The sequence below is a fragment of the Ailuropoda melanoleuca genome, chromosome 12 (assembly GCF_002007445.2).
Source record: "Ailuropoda melanoleuca isolate Jingjing chromosome 12, ASM200744v2, whole genome shotgun sequence".
Lineage (NCBI taxonomy): Eukaryota > Metazoa > Chordata > Mammalia > Carnivora > Ursidae > Ailuropoda > Ailuropoda melanoleuca.
In genome coordinates, this window is record NC_048229.1 from 28679160 (window position 1) to 28691020 (window position 11861).

Genomic DNA, 11861 nt, shown 5'->3' on the forward strand with positions numbered 1-11861 from the left:
CTTCTATCATGCTAATGGACCTCAAAAGAAAGCTGGGGTAGCAATCCTTAGGTCAGACAAATTAGATTTTAAACCAAAGACTGTAATAAGAGATGAGGAAGGACACTATATCATAATTAAAGGGTCTATCGAACCCTTTAATTGTTAGAAGATCTAACAATTGTAAATATTTATGCCCCTAACAGGGAAGCAGCCAATTATATAAAACAATTAATAACAAGAATAAACTCATTGATAATAATACAGTAATAGTAGGGAACTCCCCCACTCACTGAAATGAACAGATCACCTAAGCAGAAAATCAACAAGGAAACAAGGGCTTTGAATGACACACTAAATCAGACAGACTTCACAGATACAGGCAGAACATTCCAGCCTAAAGCAACAAAATACACATTCTTCTTGACTGCACATTGAACATTCTCCAGAACAGATCACATACTGGCTCACAAATCAGGGCTCAACCAGTACCAAAAGCCTAGGATCATTCCCTGCATTTTTTCAGACCACAATGCTTTGAAACTGGAACTCAATCTCAAGAGGAAATTTGGAAAGAACTCAAATGGAGGTTAAAGAGCATCCTACTAAAGAATAAATGGGTCAACCAGGAAATTAAAGAAGAATTTTAAAAATCCATGGAAACATGAAAATGTAAACGCAACTGTTCAAAATGTTTGGGATGCAGCAAAGGTGGTCCTAAGAGGGAAGTATATAGCAATACAAGCCTTTCTCAAGAAATAAGAAAGGTCTCAAATACACAACCTAGCCTTACATCTAAAGGAGCTGGAGAAAGAACAGCAAATAAAGCCTAAACCCGGCTGGAGAAGAGAATTAATAAGGATTAGAGCAGAAATCAATGAAATAGAAACAGAAGAATAGTAGAAGAGATCAACGAAACCAGAAGCTGGTTCTTTGAAAGAATTAATAAGATCGATAAATTCCCCTGGCCAGACTTATCAAAAAGGAAAGAGAAAGGACCCTAAAAAATAAAATCATGAATGAAAGAGGAGCAATCACAACCAACACCGAAGGAATACAAACAATTATAAGAACATATTATGAGCAACTATATGCCAAATACTTAGGCATTCTGGAAGAAATAGATGCATAATTGGAAAATTATAAACTACCAAAACTGAAAGAGGAAGAAATAGAAAACCTGAACAGACCCATAACCAGCAAGGAAATTGAAGCAATAATCAAAAACCTCCCAAAAAACAAGAGTCCAGGGACAGATGCCTTCCCAGGGGAATTCTGCCAAATATTTAAAGAAGAAACTGTTAAAAAAAAAAAAAAGAAAACAAAAGAAAACTTATGAACACACTCTATGAGGCCAGCATTACCTTGATCCCAAAACAGGCAAAGACCCCACCAAAAAGGAAAATTACAGACCAATATCCCTGATGAACATGGATGCAAAAACTCTCACCAAGATACTAGCCAATAGGATCCAATAGTACATTAAAAGGATTATTCACCAGGACCAAGTGGGATTTATTCCTGGGCTGCAAGAGTGGTTCAACATCCACAAATCAGTGTGATACACTACATTAATAAAAGAAAGGACAAGAACCATATGATCCTCTCAATAGATTAAGAAAAAGCATTTGACAAAGTACAGCATCCTTTCTTGATTCAAACTCATCACAGTGTAGGGATACAGGGAACATACCTCAACGTCATAAAAGCCATATACAAAAAGCCATATACAAAAAGCCCACAGTGAATACCATTCTCAATGGGGAAAAACTGACAGAGTTTCCCCTAAGGTCAGGAACACGACAGGGATGCCCACTCTCACCACTGTTATTCAATATAGTACTAGAAATCCCAGCCTCAGCAATCAGACCAAAAAAAAGAAATAAAAGGGCATTAAAGAGGGCATGTGATATGATGAGCACTGGGTGTTATACTCAACTAATGAATCACTGAACATTATATCAAAAACTAATGATATACTATAACTTGGCTAATTGAATTAAATAAAAAATAAATTGAAATAAAAGGCATCCAAATTGGCAAAGAAGTCAAACTCTCACTCTTTGCAGATGACATGATACTCTATATGGAAGACCCAAAAGACTCCACCTCAAAATTGCTAGAACTCATACAGGGATTCAGCAAAGTGGCAGGATATAAAATCAATGCACAGAAATCAGTTGCATTTCTATACACTAACAATGTGGAAGAAGAAAGAGAAATTAAGGAGTTGATCCTATTTACAATTGTACCAAAAACCATGAGGTACCTAGGAACAAACCTAACCAAAGAGGCAAAGGATCTGTACTCCGAAAACTATAGAACACTCATGAAAGAAATTGAGGAAGAGACAAAGAAATGGAAAAACATTCCATGCTCATGGATTGGAAGGACAAATATTGTTAAAACATCTAAGCTACCTAGAGCAATCTATATATTCAATGCAATCCCTATCAAAATACCATCAACTTTTTTCACAGAGCTGGAACAAATAATCCTAAAATTTGGGTGGAATTAGAAAAGACCCAGAATAGCCAAAGGAATGTTGAAAAAGAAAACCAAAGCTGGTGGCATCATAATTCTGGACTTAAAGTTATATAACAAAACTGCAATCATCAAGACAGTATGGTACTGGCACAAAAACAGACACACAGATCAATGGAACAGAACAGAGAAACCAGAAATGGACCCTCAACTCTATGGTCAACTAATCTTTGACAAAGCAGTAAAGAACATCCAATGGAAAAAAGACAGTCTCTTCAACAAATGGTGTTCGGAAAACTGGACAGCCACATGCAGAAGAATGAAACTGGACCATTTTCTTACACTATATATGAAAAATGGACTCAAAATGGATGAAAGACCTAAATAGAAGACAGGAATCCATCAAAGTCCTGGAGGAGAACACAGGCAAGCAACCTGTGTGACCTCGGCCGCAGCAACTTCTTCCTACACATGTCTCCAAAAGCAAGGGAAACAAAGGCAAAAATGAACTACTGGGACTTCATCAAGATAAAAAGCTTTTGCACAGCAAAGGAAACAGTTGCAAAAGCAAAAGACAACCAACAGAATGGGAGAAGATATTTGCAAGTGTCTTATCCGATAAAGTGCTAGTATCCAAGATCTATAAAGAACTTACCAAACTCCACACCCAAAGAACAAATAATCCAATCAAGAAATGGACAGAAGACATTAACAGACATTTTTCCGAAGAAGACATACAAATGGCCAATAGACACATGAAAAAATGGTCAGCATCACTTGGAATCAGGGAAATACAAATCAAAACCACAATGAGATACCACCTCACACCTGCCGGAATTGCTAAAATCAAAAACTCAAGAAACAACAAGTGTACGCAAAGATGCAATGAAAAAGGAATCCTCATGCACTATTGGGAGGAATGCAAACTGGTGCAGTCACTGTGCAGAACAGTATGGAGGTTCCTCAAAAAGTTAAAAGTAGAACTACCCTGCAATCCAGGAATCAAACTACTGGGTATTTACCCTAAGAATACGATAACACTAATTCGAAGGGATATATGCACCCCTGTGCTTATTATAGCATTATTTACAATAGCCAAACTATGGAAACAGCCCAACTGTCCATTGATAGATAATGGATAAAGAAGATGTGCTATATATACATATGCAGATAAGTATGTGACATTATTCATATATACAGTCATATATAGTCATATATTTATGAACTACACTGGTATTAAAACTTTTTTTAAAAATTGATTTAAAAAAATACAGAAGGTACTGGCATAAAAACAGGCATTTAAACCAATGGAACAGAACAGAAACAAATTCATGCGTACAGTCAACCAATTTTTTTTTAATTCCAGTATAGTTAACACACAGTGTTAGTTTCAGGAGTACAATACCATAATTCAACAATTCCACACAACACCCAGTGCTCATCAGGACAAGTGCCCTCCTTAATCCCCATCACTTATTTCACCCATCCCCACACCACACCTCCTGTCCAGTAATCACCAGTTTGTTCTCAATAGTTAAGAGTCTGTTTCTTGCCTTATCTCTCTTTTTTTCCTTTGCCCATTTGTTTTGGTTTTTGAATTCCACATATGAGTGAAATCATATGGCATTTGCCTTTCTCTGACTGACAGATTTTGCTCAGCATTTTACTCTCTAGTTCAATCCGTATCATTGCAAATGGCAAGATTTCATTCTTTTTTATGGCTCATAATATTCCACTGTACATATATCTCACATTTTCTTTATTCATTCATCTACCAATGGACACTTGGGCTGCTTCCATATTTTGGCTATTGTAAATAATTCTGCTATAACCACAGAACTGCATGTATCCATTTGAATTAGTGCTTTTGTATTTTTTCGGTAAATACCCCATAGTGCAATTACTGGATACTAGGGTAGTTCTATTATTAACTTTTTGAGGAACCTCCACACTGTTCTGCACAGTGGCTGCACCAGTTTGCATTCCACCAACAACGCAAGAAGGTTCCTTTTTCTCCATATCTTTGCTAGCACTTGTTGTTTCCACAGTCAACTAATTTTTGACAACTGCATCAAGAATACACAGTTGGGAAAGGATAGTCTCTTCAGTAAGTGGTGTAGGGAAAACTGGGTATCTACGTCCACAAGAATGAAACTGGACCTTTACCTTACAACATACATAAAAATCAACTCAAAATGGATTAAAGATTAAAAATGTGTGAAACTGTAAAACTCCTAGAAGAAAATACAGGGGAAAAGTTCCTTAACATTGGTTTTGGCAATGATTTTTTTAGAATTGGAACAAAGGTGCAGACCAAAAAAATAAATAAATAAATAAATAAATAAGACTACATCACACTAAATAGTTTCCACAGAGCAAAGAAACAATCAATAAAATTAAAAGGCAACCTAGAAATGGGAGAAAATATCTGCAAACATTCAAGATGATAAGGTGTTAATTTCCAAAAATATATAAGAACTTACAAAACTCAATAGCAAAACAAACAAAAAGGAATACAAAACACAATGATTGAAAAATGGACCGAGGACTTGAATAGACATTTTTCTAAAGACATACAGATGGACAAGAGACGCATGAAAAGATACTCAACATCACCAATCATCAAGGAAATGCAAATCAAAACCAGCATGGAATATCATCTTCTGTTAAGGCTATTACCAAAAAGTCAAAAGGTAACAAGTACTGGAGAGGATATAGAGAAATGAATCCTGTGCCCTGCTGGTGGGAATGTAAATTAATGCAGCGATTGTGCAAAACAGAATGGTGTTCCTCAAATTATGAAAAATAGACATACCATATAATCGTACAATCCCACTTCTGGATATTTACCCAATGAAAACAATAACACTAATTCGAAAACATAAATGTACTCTATGCTTACGACATGCAGAAGAATGAAACCGGACCACTCTCCTACACCATGCACAAACATAAATTCAAAATAAACGAAAGACCCAAATGTGAGACAGAAACCATCAAAATCATAGAGGAGAACAAAGGCAGCAACCTCTCTGACTGCGGCCATAGCAACTTCTTACCTGACATGTCTCTGGAGGCAAGGTTATTTCCCACCTCACACTTGGCGGAATGGCTAAAATTAACAGCACAAGAAACAACGGGTGTCGGCGAGGATGTGGAGAAAGGGGACCGCTCGTGCACTGTTGGTGGAATGCAAACTGGTGCAGCCACTCTGGAAAATAGTTTGGAGGTTCTTCAAAAAGTTAAAAATAGAACTACCTTAGGATCCAGGAATTACACTTCTAGGTATTTACCCAAAAGATACAAAAATACAGATTTGAAGGGATTCGAGCATCCCGATGTTTATAGCAGTATTATTTACAATAGCCAAGACACGGACGCAGCCCGAGTGTCCACGGATAGATGAATGGATAAAGAAGATGTGGGATACATATACAATGGAATATTATTAGTCAGCCATAAAAAAGAATGAAACTTTGCTATCTGTACAACATGAATGATACAGGGTATTATGCTAAATGAACTGAGAGAAAAAGATGAATACCATGATTTCACTTATATGTGCAATCTAAAAAACAAAATAAATGCACGAATGAATGAACGAACAGAAATAGATTCATAAATACAGAGAACAAACTGGTGGTTGCCAGAGGGGAGGAGGAGGGCAATGAGCAAAAGAGGTGAAGGGATTAAGAGGTACAAACTTTCAGTTATGAAATTAATAAGTCATAGAAATGAAAAGTACGACACAGGGAATATAATCAGTAATATTATAATAATGCTGTACTGTGACGCAGGGTAACTACACTTATCGTGGTATTTTGTATTGTACGTAACTGTGGAATCACTATGTTCTATGCCTAAAACCAATATAATAATGTATATCATCCTACTTCAAGAAAAAAATGCAATCTACTGTAAAATCTTCGACTGGATCATATCGTATTCAACAAATAGTTCATTACAAAAAAGAGCTTTGCTTTCATCTGTGTTGGAACTGCAGCACTACTGGAGTGTGAAAGGGTAAATTTTACACGTTTGAAGAAGTTTGATATGGAGAGAGAGAAAAAAATTTCCTTTGTTTTCCTGGAGAACTCTCCCACTGCAGAGTGTTTTTCAAACACCATTAATGGTGCGGCCTCCTCTCCGCCCTGCTGAGCTCTTGTCTGTGTCCCCACCTATTCCATATTCCCACCCATTTGGTTTTTTCACTTTGCCCTCCACAGTCCAGGGCTCCTTCCCTTGCTCCAAAAAGGAGACAATATTCAAGTCAGAAAGTGAGATTCCTGCTTATCACATAATAGAAACGTGATGCACTGTGGCTTTTCCAAAATCCAAGCCTTTAGTTCAGCTGAGGAGCAAGGACATTACAGGTGGATCTAGAAAAAGTATTTCACAAATTCCTCCACTGCTTGCCTCCTTCTGAATGCACAGAAAACAGTATAATGTACACACACCTCACTCTCTTCTAAGAACTACAAGGCTAGAAAACAGGGAATTGGATATGTAAAAGTTTATAAGGTTTATGGATACTTAAGTTCTATACCACTCCTGACAGATCATGAAATGGGCAGATGATCTGAAGAAAGAGGAAGTAAAGTCTAAATGCCGTGTTATGAAGCTTGTCATTTCTCTCTCTCTCTCTTTTTTAAAAAGTAGGCTCCATGCCCAATGTGGAGCCCAGCGTGGGGCTTGAACTCACAACCGTGAGATCAAGACTTGAGCTGAGATCACAAGTCAGATGCTTAACCAACTGAGCCTCCCAGGCACCCCAAGAAGGTTATCATCAACAAGGCTTCAATTTCAGTCAAGCAGGGCAGGGGCTCCCAGGAGGCAAACAAGAGAAAATACCCAAGGGCAGACCCTCACTTCCGGAGGGACGTTTTCCTCACCCAGAGAGACCAGGTTCCGGTAGTTCTCCACCATCACGTCCCTGTACAAGGCCCTCTGGGCAGGGTCCAGGCACTCCCACTCCTCCTGAGAGAATTCTATGGCCACATCCCTGAAGGTCAACCAACCCTGAAATGAGAACACATTTCACCAAGGAGCCATGGGGAGAGTTCTTCACATAAAAAGAGAGATGGGAAGGATGGATTTGGTTGAAGCAGTGTTCTTACAGATGCAAAGAAGATATTTTTGAGCGAGTTATGTGTCCCTAATTTTGGCTTATTGTACTTTTTCCAGAAATTAGGATGGTCTCTAAATTGTGGATTTCTCATTTTTGTAGATAATACAAGAAACACACACACACAAGTTCAACACAGTGTTATCCGTATAGAAATGTGGGATATTATGTTCCACACGCTCAGTGATATGCAACATCTAGATGGCCTACAGCACGAGTGGCATCTTCAGAGATGACAGTGCCCACGGTGGCGTTAAAGGATGAAATCTAAAACTCATGATAATGATAGTGAGAGCAATGACTAACGGTTTTTTAACACATCCCATGTACTAGGCATTACACTAAATGCTTCACACATATGTGCAAGCTGATATAACAACGGAAGAGCCCACTGAAGAAAGATTGGTTCTCAAATTGCTGAGATTACAAATTTCACCTGTGTCACAGTTACTCTAAGAAACTTGCCTCAGGTCAAACAGCTAAGAAATGGCAGTCACGGGGCGGCTAGGTGGCTCAGGCGTTAAGCGTCTGCCTTTGGCTCAGGTCATGATCCCAGAGTCCTGGGATCAGCCCTGCATCAGGCTCCCTGCTGAGCAGGAAGCCTGCTTCTCCCTCTCCCACTCCCCCTGCTTGTGTTCCCTCTCTCACTGTCTCTCTCTGTCAAAAAAATAAATAAAATCTTTAAAAAGAAAAAAAGAAAAAAAAAAAGAAATTGGCAGTCAGCTTCTGATCCCAAAGGTCTGGCCTTTAGAATTGAATTTAAGAATTAAACACTTAGGGGCGCCTGGGTGGCACAGCGGTTAAGCGTCTGCCTTCGGCTCAGGGCGTGATCCTGGCGTTATAGGATCGAGCCCCACATCAGGCTCTTCCGCTATGAGCCTGCTTCTTCCTCTACCACTCGCCCTGCTTGTGTTCCCTCTCTCACTGGCTGTCTCTATCTCTGTCGAATAAATAAATAAAATCTTTAAAAAAAAAAGAATTAAACACTTAAGCAACAGAAACAGCATCTAAAGTGCATTCATAGAGGGTTCTCAAACTCAGAAAACTTGAAACAAGTTCAAGGATAATAACAAGGAATTGCACGATAGGTCACTATACACACACACACACACACACACGCGTGAACGTAACACGTTACTATTCTTACTACTATTTTAATCATTGACGTAATAGTGTAAAAAAAATTTAAAGCCATGGAAATTATTTCAGATATAATTCCAACTGTTAAATATAAACCTGATTCCTGAAAGGGTGAGGTGTCTTTTATAAAAACCGTGGGCCTGCACATCCATGCATTCATGCACACGCAAATATGCACACTTAACTGAAAGGGTCTCTCGGCTACTTTGTGGATGAATTTTTTCATCATTTTTGCTCATGTGTATTCAATCTATTTGTGTCAATGAAAATATATAAATTGTACTTCATTTAGTTTGTCAACATTATTCTATGTTAGGCCTTAAAACAAGTGGCAAAACATGAAAAGATACAGACATTTTATTTTTTTTAAAGATTTATTTATTCATTTTAAGAGAGAGAACACAAACAGGGAGGAGAGGCAGAGGAAGAAGCAGACTCCCCACTGAGCAGGGAGCCCGATGTGGGGCTTGATCCCAGGACCCTGAGATCATGACCTGAGCCGAAGGCAGATGCTTAACCATCCGAGCCACCCAGGCGCCCCACATGCAGACACTTCAACTCCAATCTCTATTAAATACCTATGGTCACAAGTATAAATATAATTTTATGCTCCTAAATTTACACATTTAGGCATTAAAAAAGAACTAAATCGAGTTTATTAGTTTATTCCACTAATAAACTAATACTCTGCAAGAATTCAAGAGTAGAAAATTTACTACTGGCGTGCATTAATTTCACAGAATAAGAAAAAAAATATGGATTGCAGCAGTAGACGCTTGAGAAATTAGAAGATTTTTTTTTTTTTTTTAAAGATTTTATTTATTCGACNTATTTATTCGACAGAGATAGAGACAGCCAGCGAGAGAGGGAACACAAGCAGGGGGAGTGGGAGAGGAAGAAGCAGGCTCATAGCAGAGGAGCCTGATGTGGGGCTCGATCCCATAACGCCAGGATCACGCCCTGAGCCGAAGGCAGACGCCCAACCGCTGTGCCACCCAGGCGCCCCGAGAAATTAGAAGATTAACAATCATGCAGAAAAGTTGAGGAAAAAAAAAGCCATGTTTTTAAGCAAGGCTATTTCATCAAATATCACAACCAAGAGTACATACTGGATATATTTCCTCCAAATTAAGGCAGAGCAAAGAGACCCGCCAGGCCTCCCACAATTCACCGCCACACAGGACCCCTGAGGAGGGACCAGTACAAGATGGAAGACAGAAAGAAAAAGAGCGGGGGAGGGGAGAGAGTCGAAGACCCGGGTGTGTTCAATTCATGGATGAAATGATTGCCACTCAGCACGAGGTGGTCGCTGAAGCCTGAGAAGAACTAAAGTAATATACTCAAATTAACAGTCCTTCTTTAGTGGCAAAGATTTCCCCTCATCGGTCTCCTTTTCAAGAATTTACCAAGTATTCATGTCCATGAACACGTGGCTTCCATGTGTGGCTTCTTTGATCCTGGTCAACAGAGAGCTGACCGTGCATTCAGACGTGGTCCCTAACAGTCCCTGCTGCCCAACCACACTGACACCACGGGGACCACACCCATCTCCAATTCACACCTGGTGTGAAGCCCATCACGATGCACCCAGGGGGCCTCCTCACGGGCTCCACACCACTGAGTCAGGAGGAGATGGAATCTAAGTGGAAGGAGAGGGACGTGCGAAGGCCTGGGGGAGTGTGGACAGACGCCGCTCAGGCAGGACACTTCAGAGTCAGAGAAGATCAGCGAGGCCACCAAGGGCACCACAGGAATGAGACAGAAAATCAACCGAGAATGTGACTGTACCTGACAAACCGCCATTCCTGACTCCTTCCTTCCCTCTTCCTCCTCTGCCAGGCTTCTCCCTCCTCAGACAAGATCGGCCTTGAGAATTCAGTCCTAAGGGTCAAGAATCTGCAGTTTAATGCTTAGAATCAGTCTACGTCCTTCCTGTACCCCAAGGTCACACAGGAAGACCTCTCCGTGTGAAACGACAGTCCTCTGCTGCCCACTGCCACAGGAGGGGGGCTCAGGGACAGTGAACTCCTCCAGACACCACCAAGTGAGTGTCCCCTTTTTCAGAGTGGGCTCCCACCCAGGTAAAGCCCCCACCACACACACACACACACACACACACACACACACACACTGCTGGACCCCACACTCCCCTCCAGGTCACAGACCCGCCCTGATCACACCCCACACAGAGCAGGGCCCTCTCCTCTCTCCCTGGGTCAGGGGCTGCTGTCAGCCTCAGAAACGGAGGACCCAGAGCCTTGGGACTCAATGCTGGATACACATCAGAAGCACCTGGGGCACTTTAACTGGTACTGAGGCTGGGCCCTGTCCCCCCTTGACCACTGGAAGGGGAGTCTCTGGGAGGGGCACAGGAGCTGTATCTGCAATCCAGTGTGAGGCTGGGGGGGGGGGCACCTTCCCAGGAGGCCAGCCCAGCACACCTCGCACCTTCTGGCTCTGCTCTCTCTGGGGCCTTGTTGTCACCAGGACCCAGACCCAGAGCAGGCAGGGGCAGAAGGGAACATGCAGGGCAGGCGGCAGAGATGGGGGGGAGTGGGCCAAGAGGTTCCCCTGAGAAGTGGTATCAGATCGAGGACTTGGGGGACGGAGGGTGTTTGCCACCTTCATCTGAGGGGCCAGACAGTTCCAGGCAGAGGGACAGGCCCTGGGAGGGCCCTGGGCAGGAGCAAGCCTGGGCCCAGGAAAGGGGAAGAGGCCAGCATGGCTGCCGCAGGGTGAGGAGGGGGCCAGCCGGAGAGGAGGTCAGAGAGGCACCTGGGGAAGCAGATCAGGAAGGACGTGGCCTTCTAACATTGGCCTCCCACATTTCTAAAGAATTTTAGAAACTGTGTATTCTTCCTGTCATTTTTTTTTTTTATTTGAGAGAGAGAGAAGAGAGAGAGCACGTGTGCCGGTGGGCTAGAGGGAGAGGGAGAGAATCTTAAGGAGACTCCCCGCTCAGGGCTCGATCTCATGACCCTGAGATCTTGACCTGAACCTAAGTCGAGAGTCAAACGCTCAACCGACTGAGCCACCCAGGCACCCCTTCTTCCTGTCATTTTAAGCAAACATCAAATTTTCATCTTACACACTAAAACATTTACAATAATGTAGTATCTTAAATTGAGAATCA

General features: G+C 41.2%; 1 protein-coding gene across 2 annotated transcripts in view; it reads right to left on the bottom strand.

Moving 5' to 3' along the window:
- LOC105241272 (zinc finger protein 160-like) overlaps positions 1–10609 on the bottom strand; it is a 39881-nt gene extending 29272 nt beyond the window's left edge. For both annotated transcript variants that reach the window (XM_034639070.1, XM_034639069.1), the window contains exons 1-2: positions 10517–10609; positions 7356–7482 (exon numbers count right to left, since the gene is read on the bottom strand). The gene's annotated coding sequence lies outside the window, so the exon portion shown is untranslated. The remainder of the gene's footprint in view (positions 1–7355; positions 7483–10516) is intronic.
- Positions 10610–11861: the final 1252 nt, after the last annotated feature.